Source organism: Martes martes, assembly GCF_963455335.1.
Source record: "Martes martes genome assembly, chromosome: 6".
In the NCBI taxonomy this organism is placed as follows: domain Eukaryota; kingdom Metazoa; phylum Chordata; class Mammalia; order Carnivora; family Mustelidae; genus Martes; species Martes martes.
In genome coordinates, this window is record NC_137893.1 from 80,997,128 (window position 1) to 81,019,850 (window position 22,723).

Genomic DNA, 22,723 nt, shown 5'->3' on the forward strand with positions numbered 1-22,723 from the left:
TTCACTAGAGGTCCTCAGTTGACTGTGATTATACTGGGGTGGAGCTGTAGGCCCAGGCTTCATTTTACTGTGTTTATTTGGTAATACAGGCTTCAGAATTAATGTAGGGTAAGAACATCAAAGTACAATTTCTAGAAATGTTCAAAAGACTATGTATTATCTGTTTTAGGTAATTGTAATTTAGAAAGATTATTTCCTTGATTTTTAACCTTTAGGTTTATTCCATGGCTACTCTGAGCAACACTGTTAATTCAGTTTAGATGAAAATCATTTTCATAGCATAAATAACAAAGCAAGATTTCTCTGTTTGAGCACTGTAAAATAAATGGGGTAGAATATTTTAAATGGTAGAATGTGAGCAGGTCAGAAATGAAATTGAGGTAAGGATTTAATATTGGAACTGGAATAAAATGCAAAAGTGTGTGGTTTTGTGAAAAGTTTTGAAAAATTAACCTAGATTTTAGGCATCAGGGCTAAATAGATCAAAGGCATGAATATTTTAGGAATGAAACAAATTAAAGGAAACATTGATTGTGGTATGTTCTATCGTTTTTTTTAAAGCCTGTGAGTTATTTTGAGTTTTGCTTCCCATGGTTTATTGTTTAATAACAAGGATATCTGTAACTTTCTTATATCCCTGTCTTTAAAAGTGATCAGGAGAATATTATATAGGTTATTAAGGACATAATGCCCCATGTGTAAATTAGCTTTCAATGAAATGGAGTGGTTTTGAATTTAAATGAAGTTTGTATCCTCTGACTTTGCATTTAGGGTACCATTAACAGTATTTGAGGACTTTCAGTTTATTTTGCTTTGCCAATGTCATAATGTATTTTTAAGCCATGCTGATCACTGGATGTGATGTGCATGTGGTTTAGAGTTCTAAAATCTTGGCTCCAGACAAGGCACCACCATTTCCTAGCTCCGTGACCTTGCAGTTCATATTTTTGCGTCTGTTTCCTAATGTAAAATAGAGATGCAGTATCACACGTGTAGGGAGTTAAAAGGATCGAATGAAATTTTGGTATATATCAGTACATTTAGAAGATTGTTCAGAAATAAAGAAGGAAGTTTTGATTGACTATTTCTAGGATTGGTAATAAACATAGTCTAACTTAGAGACTTAATCTAATATTTACATTTAATTTTTACTTAAAAATTAATATATTTCATAGTCTAATACATTACATTATCTATTACACAACACATTTACTACATTAAAAATTTTTTTAAAGATTTATTTATTTATTTATTTGACAGAGAGAGAAAGAGAGACATAGTGAGAGAGGGAACACAAGCAGGGGGAATGGGAGAGGGAGAAGTAGATTTCCCACCGAGCAGGGAGCCTGATGAGGGGCTTGATCCCAGGACCCTAGGATCATGACCTGAGCTGAAGGCAAATGCTTAACAACTGATCCACCCAGGCGCCCCTAAAAATTTTTTTCTTTTATACAAATTTTGTTTATACAGATACTTTGTTTATACAACTATTCTGTCTCCAATTAATTAGATTAAGAAATAATACATAAAAATATGAACCAAATCAGTTTTTTCTGGAATATTATTTCCCTTAATGTCCACTAAAATGCTTTTAAAATAGTTCTGATATTTGAGTTTCAGGAAATGATAGTGACTGACTTCCCATAGTAAAGCAAGTACTTTAGCTCTTTCACATGTTTTTAAACAACCAGTTTTTCATAACATTCTTCATATTTCTTCCTATTTTATTTCATTCGATACTTTTTTTTACCCTTAATTTTAAGCCTCCTGTCTTTGTAAACAAAGACAATACTTAAATTTCACCTTATGATAGAGATAAACTAGTTGGGACATAATGTCTGCAGTAGGGCATTTATGTTTGGAAATTTGAACAGCTGTCACTGTAACTGTAATTTTTATTGGCTTGTATACATGATTTATCTCAGGATAACTTTAACAGCAGAATTTGTGCTCTTTCTGGAAATTCTCAACTTTTTGGAGCAATATGTGATGAGGTAAAATTTTGGTACCATAAAAGAATTCATGAATATCCCATTTGAAGTGTGAGAATGTAATTTGTTAGGTATTTGAGTAAAAATTTGTAAATAAGTAAACAAACACCTGCACCAAGAGACCTTTATGTGATATCAAAGGAAAAACATTTTATGAATATAAAGATATTGAGAGGCAGTTACAATGCCTCAGTGGTAGGCAAAAATTAGAAATGTTTTTGCATGTCTTAAGGAAAGCTGCTTGTGGAATTACAAAGTTCTTTTTGAAAAAAAGTAATAGAGTTAATATTTGTCATAGGAACTTGGAATTCCAGAGATAAATTTTATTTTGACATACATATGAAAGTGTCCTTTATGTCCTGACTGATAGAGATTTAAGAATGAAGACACATTTCATATATTAAACTGAGGATTATAACATCAAGAGTAAGTGGAATTCAAACAGAAGTCATAAAATTTATTGTTATCATCTTCATTTCTGGGCATTTAAAAAAATTTCCTTCTTTCTCATCACCCCTGTCTAAATGCAGGAAAGGATAATGAGAAACCAGGGAGGGTGGTAACTTGATAACAGTATATTCATTAATAGGCAGAATAAACATTTTTACCAAATTCACTCAAATGAGATATTTAGGAATGTTGTACCAAAATAAGGTCTCTTTAAAATTGCCAAATTGGTATTCTCTAACTTTACAAAGAATTTTACATGTGTTTTTGATGGGTGTTTTAAAATTTCCAAGCTTGTTATTTATGATATGGTATTGGATTTCATATAAGTAACAGAATTTATTAAATCTTGGAATTCTTTTTAGAAGTGTTTTTTAAAAGTTGAGTGGAGTTCATAGAGAGGGAAAAAGTCCCCAAAAGGATTTTGAGAGTAGTTTGTCTTATATTTTTAAAAATTCTATTAAGTATTTACTGTAAAGAATCATAACGATGATATTGGAATAGTAATGCCAGCACTGTGCATGTTGTACAATCACACGACTGCTGATAGTTTCACAGATATAACTGGAAGCCCAGTGCTACCCTGTTTCTCAGCACAGTTACAGATAATGAGATGAAGCCACTGTTTTTGCTTGAAGAAATGAAATCTCCATTACCACCAAATATGGTAACATAATTGAAAGATATTTTAATTGGCAGAAATTCACTTTTGAAAAGCAAAATAAAAAAGTCAAATTCAAATGACAAACCAATAACCAAAGTTAAAGATGATGCGACCCTTATTATTTCAAAGTTAAGTCTTATTCTTACAGTCCCCAAACAGATATGCATTTATTTAGAAATTAAAGTTTTTGTCATATCAAACATTTTATTGTTTAACTTGGAACTGAAATTCATGACGTGAATTAATATGATTAACTCTTGAAAAAGTTCAGTAATTCTAAATTATGGAAAACAAGAATTGCCAAAATCAGTGAACTCTTTTTCTTACCTTGGCTGTTGTGATGATTACAGTAGGAGTATTGTGAAGTTGTATGAAGTCTTATCGGTGTTTAGTTGGAAAGTTTTCTGACTCTGTTACCGGACTTATGGGAACAATTGAAGTAGGTGTAGGAGAAAAAGTGCTCTAGGGTGGACTTATGATGTCACACAAGAATTCTGAAGTTATGATTGGCTAGTCATAGTCTTATCACAACCAAACTTTTTTAGAATGTCATTTATCTTACTTTAAGTATGAAAAGGTCATTAACACTTTGTGCCACATTTTTTGCTTGTAATTTTTAAAGTATATGGAAGATAAATGAGAAAAAAAAAAGTGTGGGTCGTAGAAAGCTCCCTTTAAAGATTCATTAATCTTCAGGCTTAGAAATAATTGTGTACTGATGGTGATAATGTTGAAGAACTAAAATAGATATATAGGAATTTTAATGAGCAAGAATATTACTGGCTTAAGTCAAACAACTTTTATTGTGCCATTGCTGCTGTTACTTTAATAGTACAGTTTCATAAGGTTAGCTCCTAACAATACAGTAATTAAACATTTTCACAGAATCATGTTTAATACCTTTTACTGTCTCATTTTGTTCTCTTTCTTCATACCACTGTGTATATGGGGGAGGGGTGTGTGTAGGAAAACCAGGCTACTAACTGATTTCAGTTTAAAAAATTAGCTTTATCATCATATAAAGTAAGAACTTAATACGTGTATTTAATTAGTTTGTGGTTTCTTCAGGTAGAACTTTTAACAATATATTTATGAACAATAATTTTCATGTTTAAACTGATATATATTACCCCAAGAAAATTTGCAATTCACAGATTTCAGTATTTAAGAGTTTTTAACAGCTGCAATAAACTATTGTAAAATCTTAACTAAAATTTTAATAAGTGGAGGCAGTATCAAGAGTAACTTTATAGTAAAAATGAAATCACAGATTCCTAATCAGTGGCATTCTAAATGTTAATGATGCTTTCTTGAAAATAGGTGTGCCTTTCATTAGACATTTAAGGTGTGTAATATTTCTAAAAGGATTGCCTCATTTAATGCAGCAATTGTTTTCCTGAAAATTACTATACAGATGAAAGTGGAAAGTAAGTGGAATGGTATTTGAACTTCCTAGAACAATCTGTCTTTGAGATTAGAACTGGGAAAAGAATTCTTTGGAAAAGGGGTAGGCATTATTTTCCTATTTTCTCTGATTTTTTGTTTATACTATATATTACATTTACCTCAATCACCACACCTACAAATTCTAATATTTAAATCTCTTCTGTAATTTTGGAGGAGGTATTTGCTCTTTTATTTTATTTTTTTTATGTTTATAGTAGAGTGAGCTCCGCCTGCTTCCCTTTCTTATGGGTAACTAAAATGTGGTACAGCAGCTGCTTATGTGTCCTTAAATGGAGATGGTTTTGGCTTCTTCCAAAGAAAGATAAAATCCTTCTCTAGAGTAAATCTCTTGTTATTTAAAGAATCAGCTAAAACTAACAAAAAACATTTCAAAAGACCCTCGGTGAACATTTCTAAGAGAAAATTTACAACTTAAAAATAAAACCCCAAATTAAAGAAATTGCGTGAATAATGTTTGACATTTTGCTCAAAGTGCTACAAGCATTTTTTCTTTCAATCCTTAAGTAATAAAGACCTCTTATTATTATTATCAATTGCCAATGATGATTGAAATAGAAGCCTAGGTTGGAAATATAAGCCTCTAAAGTGGTTTATGGTGGGTTGTCAAAGATGGCACAGCTGCTGAGCAACACACTGAGGATTCAACTCTGGACGTGCTGCCTTATCTGTCGGATGGGCTGTTGTGAGAGCTTAATAAGATAAAGTATGTGTCCGGACCATTAGAGATCCTGCAATGGAGTGTCCATTTAGTGTTGGTACAGTCGACCCTTGAGCATGGCGGGTAGGGGTGCCAGTACCCCTTCCCATGTGTTTGAAAATCCACGGGTAGCTTTTGACTCCTCAAAAACTACTAATAGCCTGCTGTTAACCAGAAGCCTTACCCATCATATAAACAGAACACATATTTTGTATATGTATTATAAATTGTATTCTTACAATAAAGTAAACTAGAGAAAATGTTAAGAAAACCATAAGGAAAATACATTTATATTACTATGCATAAATTTATTTATAAAAATCCACGTACAGGTGGACCCATGCACCTCAAACCCATGTTGTTCAAGGGTCATCTGTGCTTATTTTCTCTTTCCTTTAGAAGAGGCCTTTCTTTCTTTCTTTCTTTCTTTCTGTTTTTTTAAAAGATTTTATTAAAAGAAAGAAAAAAAAGATTTTATTTATTTTATTTGAGAGAGAGCGAGCATGAACAGGGGGAGAGGGAGAAGCAGACTCTCAGCTAAGCAGGGAACCTGACGTAGGATTCGATCCCAGAATCCCGGGATCATGACCTGAACCGATCATGACTGAACCACCCAGGCAACCCCCAGAAGATGATTCTTAACGTGCAGTCTGTAGGTAGAATTGAGTAGTCTTGAACTTGGATAGGAAAAAACAAATTACATCTTTCTGTTTACTAAACTCTAAATAAGATTTAGCATATCTTCAGTTTTGACTGTAGACTATAAATTGTGGAAGTGTTAGCAATACATTTGACCGTCAGTATAGCAATCTCAGGTAATTTCATATTTGTTTGCAGCTAGCTTAAAATACTGTTTACATCCATCATAGAAATTACCACAATTAGGCCTGCCTGAAAATACTCTTATTTAATGCATTAATAAAGAAACACAGATATTACACTGCAAATTTGCTTTTTAAAAATAATTTTTCAGTGTAAGTCATTTCCTTTCTAATCTCATGCATCTTATTTGTATTTTAAAGAAAGTTTTAGTACAGTCCTAGATGTACAGAATTATTGCAAATACAGTATAGAAAGTTCCTATATACCCCACACCTGTTTTCCTTGTTGGTAACATCGTATATTAGTAGGGTATGTTTGTCAAAGGTTGCACCATTGTTGCTACATTATTTTAACTAAAGCCCATATACTTTTTATTGAGTTTTCCTCAGTTTTCTCTATTGTCCTTTTTCTTTTCTGGGGTCCTATTCAGGATATACTAGATTACATTTATTAGACGTGTCTCCTCTGGTCCCCTTGGTTTTGACAATTTCCGAGACTTTACTTTTTTTGAGAGACCCTGACCATTTTAAAAAGTCTTGGTCGGATATTTTGTGGAATGTTCCCCAGTTGTGATTTGTCAGATGTTTCAGTTATGGTCAGACTGCCAGAGAGGTAAAGTACCTTTATTACGTATCAAGAGTATGTATGGTCAACATGACTTATCACAGCTGCTAACCTCGATCACCTGGCTGAAGGGTAGGGTCGTCATCATTTTCCACTGTGAACTTACTTTCCCCCTTCCTTACCATGTTCCAGAAGAAAGCAGCTGTGCACAGCCCACACTTACGCTATACTACCTTAAGAGTGGAGTGTCCATAAAAATTGTTTGGAATCCTGTGTATTTTATGCATATAAAAACATTCTGAGAATGGATCAGTAGGCTTCACCAGTCTGCCATATGGCACAAAAAAGGTAAGAATTCCTGTGTTAGAGGATGTGTCTATAGTTATATAGACAGCCCTTTCTGAAAGAGGGGGACTAAGTTTTCAAACAAGCTAAAATCCAGACCTCTGTTTTTTTAGGCCCTGTCTTTCTAGCTTTGTCTCTTATCACATTCCTTTGTATCCTGTGCTCTGGCCCTCTACAGCTGCCTGTGGCCCTCTGAACAGGCTATCGTTCTATTTTAAGCCTCCCTCCCCCTTACCAAACAGCAAAGTGCTGTTTCAGTTTGCAGCCCTCCCTGCCTTGTACCAGTTTTGCATGTTTCTCTATTGTCTCATTTTATTGTGTTTATTAGTAGTATCTGCTTAGACTAGACTGCAAGCTCCTTGAGAGCTTTATTTATACCACTATTTACTTTCTCTGGTACTATTACCTAGTATAGAACCTGGCTCCTTATAACTCTTAAGTACTGATTGAATGAATGATTGGACAAGTGAATAAAAAGGGAACCAGGGAAGATTGCAAGATGGTAGTGAGTGAGTGATCCTGAAGAAGAAAATGTTAATGACAATTAAAAAATTCTTTTCAATTTCAAAGTTCATGGGGGGCCAGGGAGGAGGAGAAGGGTGTGAATGATTGAGACACTTGGGGTAAGAGTAGAATAACAGGAAATAATTTTTCTTCTTATTTAAATTTGTTGAAAATGGGGTGCCTGGGTGGCTCAGTTGGTTAAGTGTCTACCCTTTGCTCAGGTCATGATCCCTGGGGTCCTGGGATCCAGCCTGGCATTCGGCTCCCTGCTCAGCCGGGAGCCTGCTTCTCCCTTTCTGACTTCTTTGCCTGCCTTTCGCTCTTCTCTGCCACTCCCCCTCTCTGTGATATCTCACTTTCACTCTCAAATGAGTAAATAAAATCTTAAAAAAAAGAAACATTGTTAAAAATACATTTGGAGGATAAGAGCCGAGGAAAGTCACACCATAAGCTCATGCTTTCCAAATTGAGCCTTTTAAAAATTAAACTTTTTTCTCTACTCTTTAGATTCGTAACAATCTCTGGTACTTCATATCCACTGAATATTGTATGGCCTGTTTTATATATGTAGTTACTTAACTTTTATTCTAATAATAGTTACTTTTTAATTCTAGTTATAAGCACCTTTAGGATTACCCCCTAAAACAAAACACAGGGTGTTGGTAATTATTTATATCTTACCACATGATCCTGCCATGTTTCCCATCTTTTCCCCACCCAAGCAAATGATTATTCTAAATCTTGGGTTCATTTTCTTGCATTTGTTTTTATATAAGTTTGTGACATTTTTAATGTGTTCTTTAAAAGTATTCTTTATTTTAGTTAACTTTATGTAAAGGAAATCATGATGTATGTCATCTTTTGCACAGAGTATTTAAATTGCAACTTGTAGAATGCTGTGTTAGAGGCAAATAAAGTTTTTAATTTTTAATTTTAATAAAAATTTAGTTTAAGTGGTGATGAAATTAAAGCAAAATATAATACAGTACAAAAATAATACCAAATATGCACACTTTGAATAAGTTTTTGTGATACATACAACATTTCAAAGATAGGGAGCTTTTTTAGGTTTTTAGACCTGCTAGACAGATAGGAGAAAGATTTTACCTAATTCTTGAGGATACTTTTCTATTAAAAGTTTGAGAATTTTTTTTTTTTTTAAGATTTTATTCATTTATTTGACAGACAGAGATCACAAGTAGGCAGACAGAGAGAGAGGAGGAAGCAGGCTCCTCGTTGAGCAGAGAGCCCGATGCGGGGCTCGATCCCAGGACCCTGAGATCATGACCTGAGCCGAAGGCAGAGGCTTTAACCCACTGAGCCACCCAGGCGCCCCAAAAAGTTTGAGAATTTTAAAACTACCTATGGAAGGATTAATTGAGAAAACATCTAAGAAGGAATAAAAAGAATGGGGATAGTAGGGCTAGACTGAAGGGATAAGGAAGTGCCTAAGGCAGTAGAAAAGGGAATAGGCATTATCTAGTAGGAAAAAAAGACCAATTCTGAAGTAACCTGCAAACCTTACGGTTATTTGGGGGAGGTAGATTCACTTTTCGAATTGACTTGCCAGATACTTGGAGGCTCAAACATTTTATTTTTTCCTAGATGTCTGAACTCTTGATGGACTCTCTTGAGTCCTTATTAAATTTCCCAGTTTGTGATGGGGAGAAGTTTTGTCTCAATAGGGGCCAGTTAGTTTAAGGTAAGGGCTCACACAGGTTTGCACAATTTTTGAAAAGTTGATGAAACACACTCTGAGTGGTAGAAAAGAAATGTTATAGCATGGTCTGAGGCTTCAAAGAACTTATCTACCAGTACATAAGTAATAGGTAAATGAAACATTGAACATTTGGAAGTTAACCAGTAGTGCAAGATAACATCAGGAGGACAAGGAAATTCAGGATTAAGAATGAAATTAACACATATAATAAACAACGATATGACTTAAGAGAGCTGCATGTTTTTACAAAGGGAGCTGACCGAACCAGAGCTAAAATAAGAAGTGGATACACACACATACACTTACACCGGAATACAAATTTAATAACAACAAAAATAACCTTTAGGCCTCTAGATACTTCTGTCAGAGCTCCGCAAACCATGATGCTATTCCATTATTGTTAAGATTCTAATTCAATTCCATGATTTCTAGTCTCCCTGTCCCCCACTAAACTCATTATCTTTGTGCTTGGCATCCCAGCACCTGAGCCCCTTGCATTCCCAGTCTTTATGGTGGCATCATCATTTATTTCATCATCCAAAATGGAAATTTGAGACCCATTCTTGTTTCTGTATTCTACCAGATGTCCCATTCATTAAGAAATCAAATGTAGATCACCAAATAAAAGTCTTTTATCCATAGCTTCATCAGCTCTCCTCTAAACTTTTATAGAAGCCTAGTAACTAGTCTTTCTGCTGTCTGTCTTGACCCTGTCCTATTCAGCCCTTACCCTGTTACCCAAGTTGCCTTCTCAAGTGCAAAATTGACTGTCACTTACATGTTGAGAACTGTTCTTTGTATCATCATCTCCCTCAAGGTTAAAAGCCCAGACTTTACAGCATTTCATACAAAGGTCTTTCCTGATCTGTCATTGTCATCTATTCCTACCATAATGGATTTGGCAGCTCTGTCCTTGTATATGTTATTTCTTTCTGGGAACTGTTCTTCCTTTCTCATTCCTCTGAATAGACTTCATTGTTCAAAAGGAGTGGGAAGGAGCCTGTTTTGTTAGTTTCTAATTTTAAATTGCATAAGTAATAAATATCTCTTATAATTCAGGTAAGTCAGATAAACCCCAAGTTGGAAGGCAACTTTCTATTTTTTATAGGTATATTTGTTTTCTTTGCCATGAACTTCATGAATAATGACTTTTTGGAGAATATTTTTTCTATAATCCTTACACTGTTTATCCCTTAGAAGTTAAATTTAATGGATGTTTAGAATATTATTTTACCATTATTGTAAGTGAGCTCTTAAAAGGCTAAGTTGAAGGAAGGAAGAAGTGAGAATAAAGACCCTTGAGGGTTTCACATGAGCTGATTTATCTCTAATGTTTGCTTCTGAAAATTTGCGATTTTACTTGCACCTGATTTTTTTTTTTAAGATTTTATTTATTTATTTGACAGACAGAGTTCACAAGTGGGCAGAGAAGCAGACAGAGAGAGAGGAGGAAGCAGGCTCCCTGCTGAGCAGACAGCCCAATGTGGGGCTCCATTCCAGGACTCTGGGATCGTGATCTGAGCCGAAGGCAGAGGCTTTAACCCGCTGAGCCACCCAGGCGCCCTGCACTTGATTTTTTAAAAAAATTTTATTTATTTGAGAGAGTGAGTGAGCAGGGGGAGGGGAAAGGGAGAAGCAGACTCCCTGACCAGGGAGCCTGATGCCTGGCTGATCCAGGATCCTGGAATCATGACTGAAGGCAGACTCTTAACCAACTGAGCCACCCAGGCACCCCATACATATGCTTGTTTTTTTTTTTTTTTTTAACTTACTCACATTTTGACGTGTGTGTGTAACATACCGATTTGTGGAGTAGCTATGTGTAGGTCATGGCTTATTGAGGAGCTATGGAACTTGAACTGCCTCTTGTCTTTTTCTTACTATTTTTCCTTAATGATTTTCAGAAAATGAATATTTCTGTACTCTAGTTTTCTCATAAATAAAATGAAGGCAGGTTGACTTAATTTCTAATGTATCTTTGAGGCTTAAATGTTCTATGACTATACCAAGGTGTCTTCAAAAATGCAGTTATTTTTAAAAGCCATTTATCTTGCTTGCTCTGTTAAAATAATTAAACATGTAAATTTCACATTTTGGTTCCTAATTCATTCCTTTAGTCAAACTATAAGTTTACTGGTTCTAAACACTAGGTAAATAGTATGGTTAAAAAAAAAAAGTCCTTGCCTTTATGTATCTTTTATTTTTTAAAAAACTCTTAAAATAAGAAACCAATACTTGTTAATTGAGGAATAATTTTACCTTATTAATGTGTTTGGGCATTTTTTATATGATTACATATTAAAATATATATTATAAACTGTAATGAACCTGTCATTTTTGGGATATAAATGTGCCATAGTTTATTGAATTGGCCTGTTGTTATTATTAAATGATTTATAATTTTTGCCTTTATAAACCACAGAAACATTATGATGAATGTTTTTTATAAATAAATCTGATACATTTCTTTGTCTTTTTCAGTCTCTTGGCTCTGTAAACTTGTTATAACTATTATTTCATTCAAGGATGACCAAACTCTCAAATGAATTTGATTTGTGTGAAATCCAGTATAATAATTTTTAAAAGTTAGGTAGTTAGTTGATAGCATTTCTTTGAATTAGATGAACTTCTTTGAGAAAGTGACCTAGGAACAGGAATTTTGTGGTGAGGGTTAGACTCGGGAACTGGTAAACATTCAGAGTGATATGAATGGCCACTCTAGCAACTGAAGGAGTAACACTTTTAGTTTAGATCAGGTGGCCTCTTAAACTGTGTGCTTCTGCGCTAGGATGGGGAGATATCCTTACCTTAATTTAGGTCTGAGCTTTCATAGAAAGGCATTGGTAATATTAACATTTAAGACAAGTCTTTCATTACCTCAGGTGAGAACCCCTAAAATATAATAGCTTCTCTTCTTCAGTTACACACTTAGCTGTCTTGAAATTTTTAGAATGCAAATGCACCTGATCCTTAATTTTTCAGCATAGATGCATTCTTGGAAAGGTTATGTAAAATGGATTTTGATACGTGGAACTCATGTTTACCTATAAAGCAAGAGATGTAAAGTGTCCCAGTGGATAAGATTAATAAGCCCAACTTCGTAATATGTAGGTATTGTAACTTTTTTTTTTCCCCCAAGATTTTGTTTATTTGTGAGAGAGAGGGAGGGAGTGAGAGAACGAATGAGCATAAGCAGGGGGAACTGCTGAGCAGTGATCCTGATGTGGGACTCCATCCTCAGGACCCTGGGATCATGACCTGAGCCAAAGGCAGATGCTTAGCCAGCTGATCCACCCAGGTTTCCCGGCATTATAACTTTTTATCTGCAGTTTAAGGTACTGTGAGTTGTACGTTGGTTTTGATACATCTCAGTAAATCTGTACTTCTTCCTTAACCCATCTCCAAATTAAAAGCTTAGGTAACACAAGAAAATGATGTGAACATCTCATCATCTGCTGTTTTCATTTGCCTTTAGGTTAATTGATCAAGTGTGGTGAGTGGTTTTCAGGACAGCCCTAGTATTGGTATCAAGAGGATAATTTTGGCACAGTTGTTCATTAGCCTCTCTTGCTAATATATTCATTTTTATAGGTTTATTGCTTAGTTGGGATCATAGACATTTGAAGAATTGTTGACATTTGAAGAATTAATATATTGGTGTTTTTAAATCTAGCTTCAAAAAATAAATATCAAAAATTTAATATTCATACAATTATAAATCTGTATTAATAAATGCTAGAGAACCACAAAGTGCTTGTAAGACTTCACATCTCCAACATAGAATACAATATAGCCACTGAAGACTGTGTTTCAAATTTATCTCTAAAATGAAAACTAAAGTTAAATTAGTTACGTGGATTACTCAGAGATTTGCTGGGTCTGAAAGAAATGAGGCTAGACCTCAAGGGCAGAAAAGGAAGATTTTATTCAAATTTAAGTTTGTGAATTGACCTTTGAACTATAATCTTTAAAGTGTTTATATTTCTTTCTATTAGGTATATTGTTGCTATGAAAATGATAAAATTTTAAGTAAGGATAATTTGGGAGATGGTAGCTTTTTGTTATTGTAAATTTTTAGATTGCTCAAGATTTAGCAAAGACCGTCAGTCAGGATTTGTGCTGAGTACCAGGGATTATAAAAAAATAAGGCCTGGTTTATTATACAGACTAAACTGGGAAAGGAATCACTGTCATAATTACTATCATGATGCTCTAATTACAATATCTGCTTCTGCCACTGGAAATATTTAGAATTTTTTGTGAAGACTGAGAAATATACTTGAGGGACTGTATTTTATTCATATTCTTTTCACTGATTGTATGCTGTAGGCCAGGTGTTGAACTAGACTCCAAGGATAAAAAAGAATTTCTAACATTTCTGATTCTAATATTTTTTAGAGAACTATGTGAGGAGATGTTTGAATTGAATAGCTATCAACTTAACTCACGTTTTATGCTCTATCTCTTCTCGACAATTTTGCCCTGAGAAGATTTTCCATTGTTGACTCTTGAAATATTTTTTTTGAAATATATTTTTTTAAATAGTATTTTTAACACTTTGAAAAGGAAAACATTTAATGGCCCATAGCTGCACTGTTAGAAAAGAAAAAGTAGTATATAGATGGTAAGCAAAGTCAATAATCTAACTGATATAAAGTAAAAGTCTACTTCCTCTCTTCCCACCAGCTAACCATCATTAATAGTTCCATTTGTCCTTTTAGAAAAATGCTTTCATACATTTTTAAAACAATATAATGTAGACAGTGCTGTTGTCCTAAAGCACATTTATTATTATGCGTTTTTCTTTTATCTCTTGATAGTAAAATATGATAACTTGAAAAAAACATATTTTGGTAATCTGCTTTTTAAAATAAATGAAATATGTTAGTGCTTATGCTACGGCTCTGCATAGGGTCTGGTTCTATAGTGTGGCACATTTGGTATCTGTAACCTTGGGCAAGATCCCAGATAAATCCATATTTATGTTAAATATTTCATTTTGATAGAATTCTCTCCATTTCTGTTTCATATAATATTCCTTTCATGAATTGTCAGTTATACCCTTTATTATTTTTTTCCCTCCAGTTTGGCTACCAGTAGAAGCTATCAGGTTTGTTAACTACAATGAACAAATTAAGTTTATTAAAGTCTTCTGTCTATATTTCATCTTAAATTTTAAAAAAGTAAATTATTAAACAAATGGTTTGGATAAAACTATACTGGTTTATAAGTAAAGATTAATGATTAAATTTGAAGACTTTAGCTTCATTTTTTTTTTAAATCTTCTGATTGATTTGCTTAAGGAAAATGATTTGCTCCTCAGTCTTGGATATACCATTTCCCCCTTCACGTTTGCATTTTGATTGTGATGAGATTGTGTTTCATGCATGGATCATTCCTTTGTTGGCATTTTTTAAAAAACATGCTAATACTAACAAGGATTGCACTTTGTGCATCCATAGCAGTTTGATTTTTGAGAAGAAAAGGTCCCTTCTTCCAAAAGAAAAGAGTTAATTTAATAGTAATTTGGTTGTTCAGCCAGGTGGAAATAAGTAATATTTTTAAGATTCTCTTTATTTTCATGCACATATATATATATTTTTTTTTTTAAAGATTTTATTTATTTATTTGTCAGAGAGAGAGAGAGAGCGAGCGAGCACAGGCAGACACAGTGGCAGAGGGAGAAGCAGGCTCCCTGCGGAGCAAGGAGCCCGATGCGGGACTCGATCCCAAGACGCTGGGATCATGACCTGAGCCGAAGGCAGCCGCCTAACCAACTGAGCCACCCAGGCATCCCTTTGCACATATATTTTTAAGATATAAAATATAGGTATGCCTTTTACAGGTTTTTAAATTTTTTTTTTTTCCGAGTTTTTACCCTTTAAGTAACTTGATGTATTTGCATTATTGTTTCAGTAAGTCTGATTAGGATGGCAAAGGTAGCTAGCATTATAGAATTAATAATAAAGACAAATTGAAGAAATAATGAGATAGTTAAAATACAGTTCCTGCTAAGTGAAATAAGTCAAGCAGAGAGAGTCGGTTATCATATGGTTTCGCTTACTTGTGGAGCCTAAGGAATAACATGGAGGACATGGGGAGATGGAGAGGAGAAGTGAATTGGGGGAAATTGGAGGGGGAGACAAACCATGAGAGACTGTGGACTCTGAGAAGCAAACGGGTTTTGGAGGGGAGGGGCATAGGGGTTTGTGTGAGCCTGGCGGTGGGTATTATGGCGGGCATGTATTGCATGGAGCACTGGGTGTGGTACATAAACAATGAATTCTGGAACACTGAAAAGAGATTTTTAAAAAAGAAAAGAAAAATAAAACACAGTTCCTTCTATAATTTAAATTTCAGAAGTCAAGATGTAGACTTTAGTTTATAATTGTTCATTCGGAAGAGGTTATGGATAGAATATTTTTAAATATGTTCTTTTGGTATAAATTTAGTTAGAGAAAATTTGTAGTAATCCACTCTATAAATAATTACATGGGCTTAAGATACAGATTTTTTAAATAAATGCACATTTCTTTTAGTAATAATATGTAAGATACTAATTTTACTTGAAAGCACAATTCTTTTAGTAACTGTATAATCCATGTTTTTCCTATTGTTGGTGAATAAAATGTTCTTTGAATTCTATATAATTTGTACGGTTTTTTGTTTTGTTTTTGTTTTTGTTTTCCATTACTGAGCTTTGTGAATTTACTTTTGGGTGAAGTATCATGATTCTTTTACTAAAAAGCACTTGTAGAGTATTGCTTCAGATAGACTATTCCAGGAAACAGGAGATTTACTGTGTTATGTGACATGTTGTGAGTGATGAATGAGCTAAGGGACAAAGGCAAATGAAGGAGAGATAACGAGCTTGTAAGAACTGCAGAGGCTGTATTGCAGTTAAGTGTGGTAGCACTAGATTATCTAAATTTAACAGTATTTGTCCAGGCTGAGGCCAGAGAATTTTGAGCTATTTTCAGCTGCAATATAGTAAGCTTATTTTAGAAGCATGTTTGACCATTAAGTGACATATTTTGGCAACTTTTCACAGCATCTGGGTCTCATCTAAGTAGCATGTTATTTGGGATTGTGGATGCCTGCTATCTCTATTCAATTATAAGAGTAGAATTGGCAGTTTACAATAAGAGATGCCTTTGTGTGTGTTAGGGTCTATAAATCTGGATGGTTGGGGTGTAGATGCAGAAGAATAATGATTCTTCTTTGGCAGTAATCTACTGTATTCTTCTATAAACCACCATTGCAACAATATATCTTCTACATTTGTAGGAAAATGTGTAAACAGGGATTCTTTTCTCTCCTTGAATTTGGTAATTTGAATATAAAATACTTTCTAATCCCAAATATGTCTGGAAAATGTTTACTTATAAAAAGTGTCCTTGTCTCACCAGCACAGATTTTGAAATGTTTGTTACTTTGATGACATCCTTTCTGTTCCATACTTCAAATTAGCTCACATAGTTACATGGCTTTATAATTATCCTTTAGATTTCGTGTTCATGTCTAGTTAAAGTTTTATTATTATTCATAAGCTATAAGTACAAATTATATATTAAGTTGCCTGTGTCTCCGTGATTACTTATATTGGGTATAGTCACGTAGAAACATGACTGACTACTTGAAATCCTAAGTAGAACAGCATCACAACAGTAATTTTCTATTTTATTGATATGTGAATTTTGATACCTTTTTTTTCCTAGAAAGAGTCAAAGACCTCTTCAGTGCGTCTTATTCAGATTCTTTCAAAAGAGTACCTATGTTTTCTAGAATATGATATAAATGTGTATTTTACTATCAATACATAACTGCCACAAACTGGTATGCCTCTCATGACCAGTGATGATTTATAGAATAGAAATTCTTAATTGTTTTCTGACTACTTGGGGTAAAGATATGTTCAAAAATGTATTGCTAATGGGCTAAATGTGTTTATAATGGACTATATAAAATCTTTTCCTCTTCTCATATTAGGGAATGGGGTTGTCCTCTGTCTTAAGAGAAGGCTTCTGTGTTCTAGAGTATTAACAACTCTTAAGAATTAGTTCGTAGGTGGATGTGGGGGAGGAAAAAAATTTTCCTCTGACTCTGAGTTCTTGGCTGAGACTGTTGTAATAAAAGACAGGTGAACAAGAGAAAAACAAGTTTATTAACATGTACCGCATGTACACATGGAAGATAAGCAGGGGAAAATGAGGAACTCCTTAAGAGGCAGATTACAATCCAGGATTAAAAATCATATTAATGGGGAAAGTTGGGGAGTAGGATGTAGGCCTCTAAGGGGAGAGGAAATGAATTTTAGGAAAGATAGATGGGTCCTTAGAAGAATAGATGGGAGATATGATAGTCTGTGAGAAAGTTTGTCTCAGTGCAGTATCGATTACAAGTCTCCTCTTCTGTGATGAGTGTCAGTCCTCCCTTGTTGATGAAATTTCCAGGGAGGGGATTTATGACAGTTGAGGTCCTTTAGGCAGGTGAGGTCCTTTAGGCAGTTTGGAGAAAGCCTCTCCCAGGGGTGCTGGGGTGGCTCCATCGTTAAACATCTGCCTTTGGCTCAAGTCATGATCCTGGGGTCCTGGATTAAGCCCCGCATCAGGCTCCCTGCTTGGCAGGAAACCTGCTTCTCCCTCTCCCACTCTTCCTGCTTGTATTCCCTCTCTCTGTGTGTCTCTCTCTGTCAAATAAATAAATAAAAATCTTAAAAAAAAAAAAAAAGCCTCTCCCAACATTTGCTGTTTTTCAAGTGCCTGTGGCTCAAAATAATCTGTCAAAGGGACATATTTTGTGGTTGCATGTCCAGAATCCCTGCAGCCATATTTGGGGTGGCGTATTCTGCTACCCTTTGTTTTGTTACTGCATTTGTGGTATACACCATTTACTTCATCTAGTCTTTTATCTCTGGGTTATTTGCAGATAATAGATAGTGCCAAAGTGATGAAGAGATATGAAATGACACCATTTTTAGTTTGCATACAAAAAAAAGATGGTGAACTGGATTTGCCATTTTCCGCTCTACCTAATTTTTCTATTTCAGAAAGACATACTAAAGTCTTTACTGTGATGCAGATTCATTTTTTCATTTTTTTAAGGTTTTATTTATTTAAGTAATCTCTATACCCAGCATGGAGCTCGAACTCATGACCCTGAGATCAAGAGTCACACATTCCTGCAACTGAGCCAGCTAGGCACCCATTTATTTTTTAATAGTTTTTCTTCATAGGAGGTTTATTGTGTCTGTTTTGTCTTGGTGAATGTTGCTTTTTACCAATATAAAACTTTCTCATTTTAAAATTTTTATTTAATTTATCTAAAGGATTTTTAAAAATTTAATCCTTTTTTGGCTAGAATTTTATGACATCCAAGATTGATATTGCCATTCCTGCTTCTCTTTTGTTCATGTTAGCCGGTATTGTGCAAGAGCATAATCTGCAAACCACATTAACTCCCAATCCACAGTAAAACAAAGAAAATACTAATTTTTATCTTGGGCTTGATTTTTCAGTAACTTTCGCTGTGAAGGTTTTAAGGCAATTTCACTTGGCTACCTTTCTTTTTGCAGATATGTTAGTGTTCTAAAGCTAAGATAGTGCTATCCAGAACAATTAAGTGTGCATTTATATATTCTCATGGTTCCTATTGTGTCATTGTCAGGGGGAAAACCCTCATTCCAGCTGCTTTTGGGTCCAATGCTTGGAAACTGATGATAATTGATACTAATAGGATTTCCTAAGTTATCTTCAGTTTATCAAATATGTAATTAGGAGAGGATAGTTTCTGTTTTATAAATAAAGGGGAGGAAGCTGTTAACATTTGCTGACACATTACATTGGCAGTTTTTGAAGAATAACCCTCTAAAATGGGACACCTGGGTGTCTCAGGCAGTTAAGTGTCCGGCTTTGGTTCAGGTCATGATCCCAGGGTCTTAGGATCCTAGAATTGAGCCCTGCCAGCCCCGTCTCATCATGTAGGGCTTCCTGCTAAGCAGGGAATCTGCTTCCGCCAACCTCCCACCCCCCGCTCCTGCTCCTGCTCTCATTCTCTCAAATAAATAAAATCTTAAAAAGAAAAATCAAAAGTCTGAACTGCTGTAAGTTATAATAAAAATAAGTTTTCACAATTGTTCCCTTTCTGTGTTTCTTTAGTAGTATAACATTGTTTATATTGTATGCAAGGTCAAAAAGGTATGGTCACTGCTTTGCTAGTTGAGAATTTACAATATAATTTTTTTAAAAAATCTCTTAAATGTCTATTTTGAGTTGCATTTTATAATTTTGTTTATATAGCTTTATTACATAATAATATGGCCTTATTATATAAAAGCCTTAGATGAAAAAATGTCTCCATAATTGTCATTTTTAGTGGTGGGCAGTTATAAAAAATTTAAAAATTACTTTTACACCTGCAGTATTTGGTTGTATGTCAGATTTTGTGTTCTCCTTTTTAAATTGTTTTTATGAATCAGGGTTGAAATTTAGTAAGGAAGACTGTCATGCTACTATCTAGGTAATTCTTTGTATATTACATTTTTTTAAATTAAGGTATAATTAACATTTAATATTATACTAGTTTTAGGTGTGTAACACTATGATTTGGAATTTGTATATGCTGTGAAATGATCACCACTATGTCTAATTACCATCTGTCACCATACAAAACTACAAAAAAAAATTTTTTTCTTGTGATGGGAACTTTTGATATTTCCTAACTTTCTGTACTTTTTAAAAAAATATTAGAGCATCTTATTTACAGAGGAAGGCTTTCTTTTCCTCATTTTCTTTATTCCTCTTTGCTCAGTTTCATAGTGCAATTTTGATTTGTTTTCCAAAGGGTGTAGGTCAAGGGAGCTACAAATCAGATGAATAAATTTTCATATTTTGTTTTATGTATATTCATAGAAGTATCTGGCAGGTACTTTAGCAGTGCATTCTGCAAGTGATTCCAGTGCTATACACCCAAGTGGTATCGTCATTTGCTTTTCTCTTGAAAAACCTCCTTTTCTTCCCCTTTACTCTCACTCTCTCTCTTGATGCCAACAAGTGTTGCAAAACAAGAAAAGGCTTCTCCTTAAGAGGTTGTCTGCTGTGGGGAAATTCTTTAGCAGATGACTTATGAAGAGTAGAAAAGTTAATGTTTTCTTCATAAGATCATCATGTGTTGCTTGGGCACTTTTTCTTGATGTTTTTGTTGACTTTTTTGAGTTGTGGGCACTTGTCTTATTGAAATAGGCAAAAGATAAAGGAGGTAAAACATAGCTTCAGATATTATGGTATCAGTCATTCCTAATGTGTGATACTTAGAAATAGAGGAAAGTTTTTTAGGATCTTTGGAAGAGGAGACAATAGATAACTCAGTGTGTATGTATATATACATTGTGTGTGTGTGTGTGTGTGTGTTTGTGTATTCACTTTTAGGCACCAAATAAATGGAAATATTTGGTATTATAAATTCTAGCACAAATGGTTTACCAAATCATTCTGATAATTTCCAAATCTTATACTGAGTTTTGAAATTGTTGATATGTTCTTTTATTTTGCTTAGCTTTTACTAGTTTTAATGAATTCCTGCTTGAGTTATAACTTGACAAAATAAATTTCATTAAGTGACTTACCCACTAAATTGATAGTCATTAAATAACTTGGAGTTTCAGTAAGTAGAGACTGTCTCATAGAATCAGCAATATTTATGGTGCTGAATCCTCTCTCAGCTCCTACGAGCAATTATTTTCAGAAATATTTTCAGGGGTGCTTGAGTGGCTCAGTCAGTTAAGCATCTAACTTTGGCTCAAGTTCATGATCTTGCGGACCTGGGGATCGAGCCCCACATCAGGCTCTCTGCTTAGGGGGGATTCTGTTTCTCCCTCTCTTTCTCTGCCCTCCCCTTCCACTCATGCTCTGTCTCTCATCTTCTCTCTCTCAAATAAGTAAAATCTTTAAAAAAATGTTTTCAGCCTTGTGATGATATGAAATTTTGCGAATACCTTATTTAGGCCATAGTGGACACAATGGGGTACTTAAGATAACATGTTCTTTTGTTGGAGTGCCCAGGATTCAAACCTGTTTAGTTCTGCCAACTAATTATAAGCTGATAGGTAGTGTTGAGATGGAAACATTTTGGAGGGTTGACTAGTGCAGTGTAGGGAACCAAGTAATCAGAAAGGATGCCATTTATGGATGGAGCATCTTGAAAACCCCTTTTAATGCCAAAAACTCTTGATTTGTTGGATACTGGAGAACCTTCCAGGGGTTTGGGCAACAGCTAATTAGCAACCACATTAAAAACACTTTAGTGTTGTAGCAACTAACATGTCTCTACTAGGGCATATGGCTGAATATTAGTCTGAGTTGTATGTTAGGCAAAGGAAAGAATGAAATTCAGACTAACCTGCCCCTTGTAACCCTATGTCACTTAAACTCCAAATATCTGCCCATATGACAAAGCTATGTATCCTGTTATCTCCTGGTTTCTGTCCTTCCTAGTCTGTCCATCTTGTTTTGTCTGTCTTCTGCCTGAAACATCTTGTCTTGGTATTACTTGAAAATAATAATTTAAAGGGTTAATCTAGGACTAGTTGGTGTCACAAAATTAGTGGTTTATTTGGAAGTAGGTCTTGCCAGTAGCAAGTCTTTGGAAAACAAAGGATAAAAATATTACTGCACATTTGAATTTTCCTAAAGTTGCTTTGGAGTGTTTCTGTGGGATTATTTAGCTTACCAAGGAATTTATTCCTTGTATTGGATTTATTCCTTGGTATTGGATTTACCAGTTGTATTAGTTTCCTGTAGCTGCCATAACAAAGGATACAAACTTGGGTAGCTTACACAACAGAAATTTATTCTCTCACAGTTCTGGAAGTTAGAAGTCCAAAATCAAGGTGTTGGCTCAGTTGGTTTCTTCTGAAGCCTGTGAAGAAGAATCTTCTATTCCATGCTGAGTTGCTAGTGGTTTCCCGACAATCTTCTGTGTTGCTTGGTGTGTAGATGCATCGCTGCTATCTCTGCTTTCATCTTCAGATGGTGTTCTCTCTGTATCTCTTTACAGTCTTTACAGTGTGTACTTGTGTTCAAATTTCACCTTTACATAGGACACCAGTCATACTGGAGTAGGGCTCACCCCAGTGACTTCATCTTAACTTGACTATGTCCGTAAAGACCCTGTTCCCAAGGAAGGTTACATCCTGAGGTACTTAGGGGTTAGTACTTCAACATACCTTTTTGAGGAGATACAATTCAATCTATGGCTACTAGTATATTAAGGTTTTCTTTTTTGTTTCAATCATAGGAATTTGAGAATATCTGCCATATTGGTTTTCATCAATGTTGATTTCTCTTGAATATTTGAAATTTCTCTTAAATTCTAAGCACATTTTTTCTAAATTATGTAATTTATACTGGAGGCCAGTAATCACCCAACCAGATTATACCTATAAATATGTTTACTATTTTGTGAAAGTGTTTTTGCTTTTGAAAGTTTAATGTAAGTAAATCTGA

At 34.4% G+C, this 22,723-nt stretch overlaps 1 protein-coding gene across 1 annotated transcript in view; it reads left to right on the plus strand.

Annotated features, from left to right (window-relative positions):
* The window catches only part of CEP85L (centrosomal protein 85L), a 165,450-nt gene that overhangs the window by 67,370 nt on the left and 75,357 nt on the right, over positions 1-22,723 (plus strand). The gene's annotated exons all lie outside the window — the stretch shown is intronic.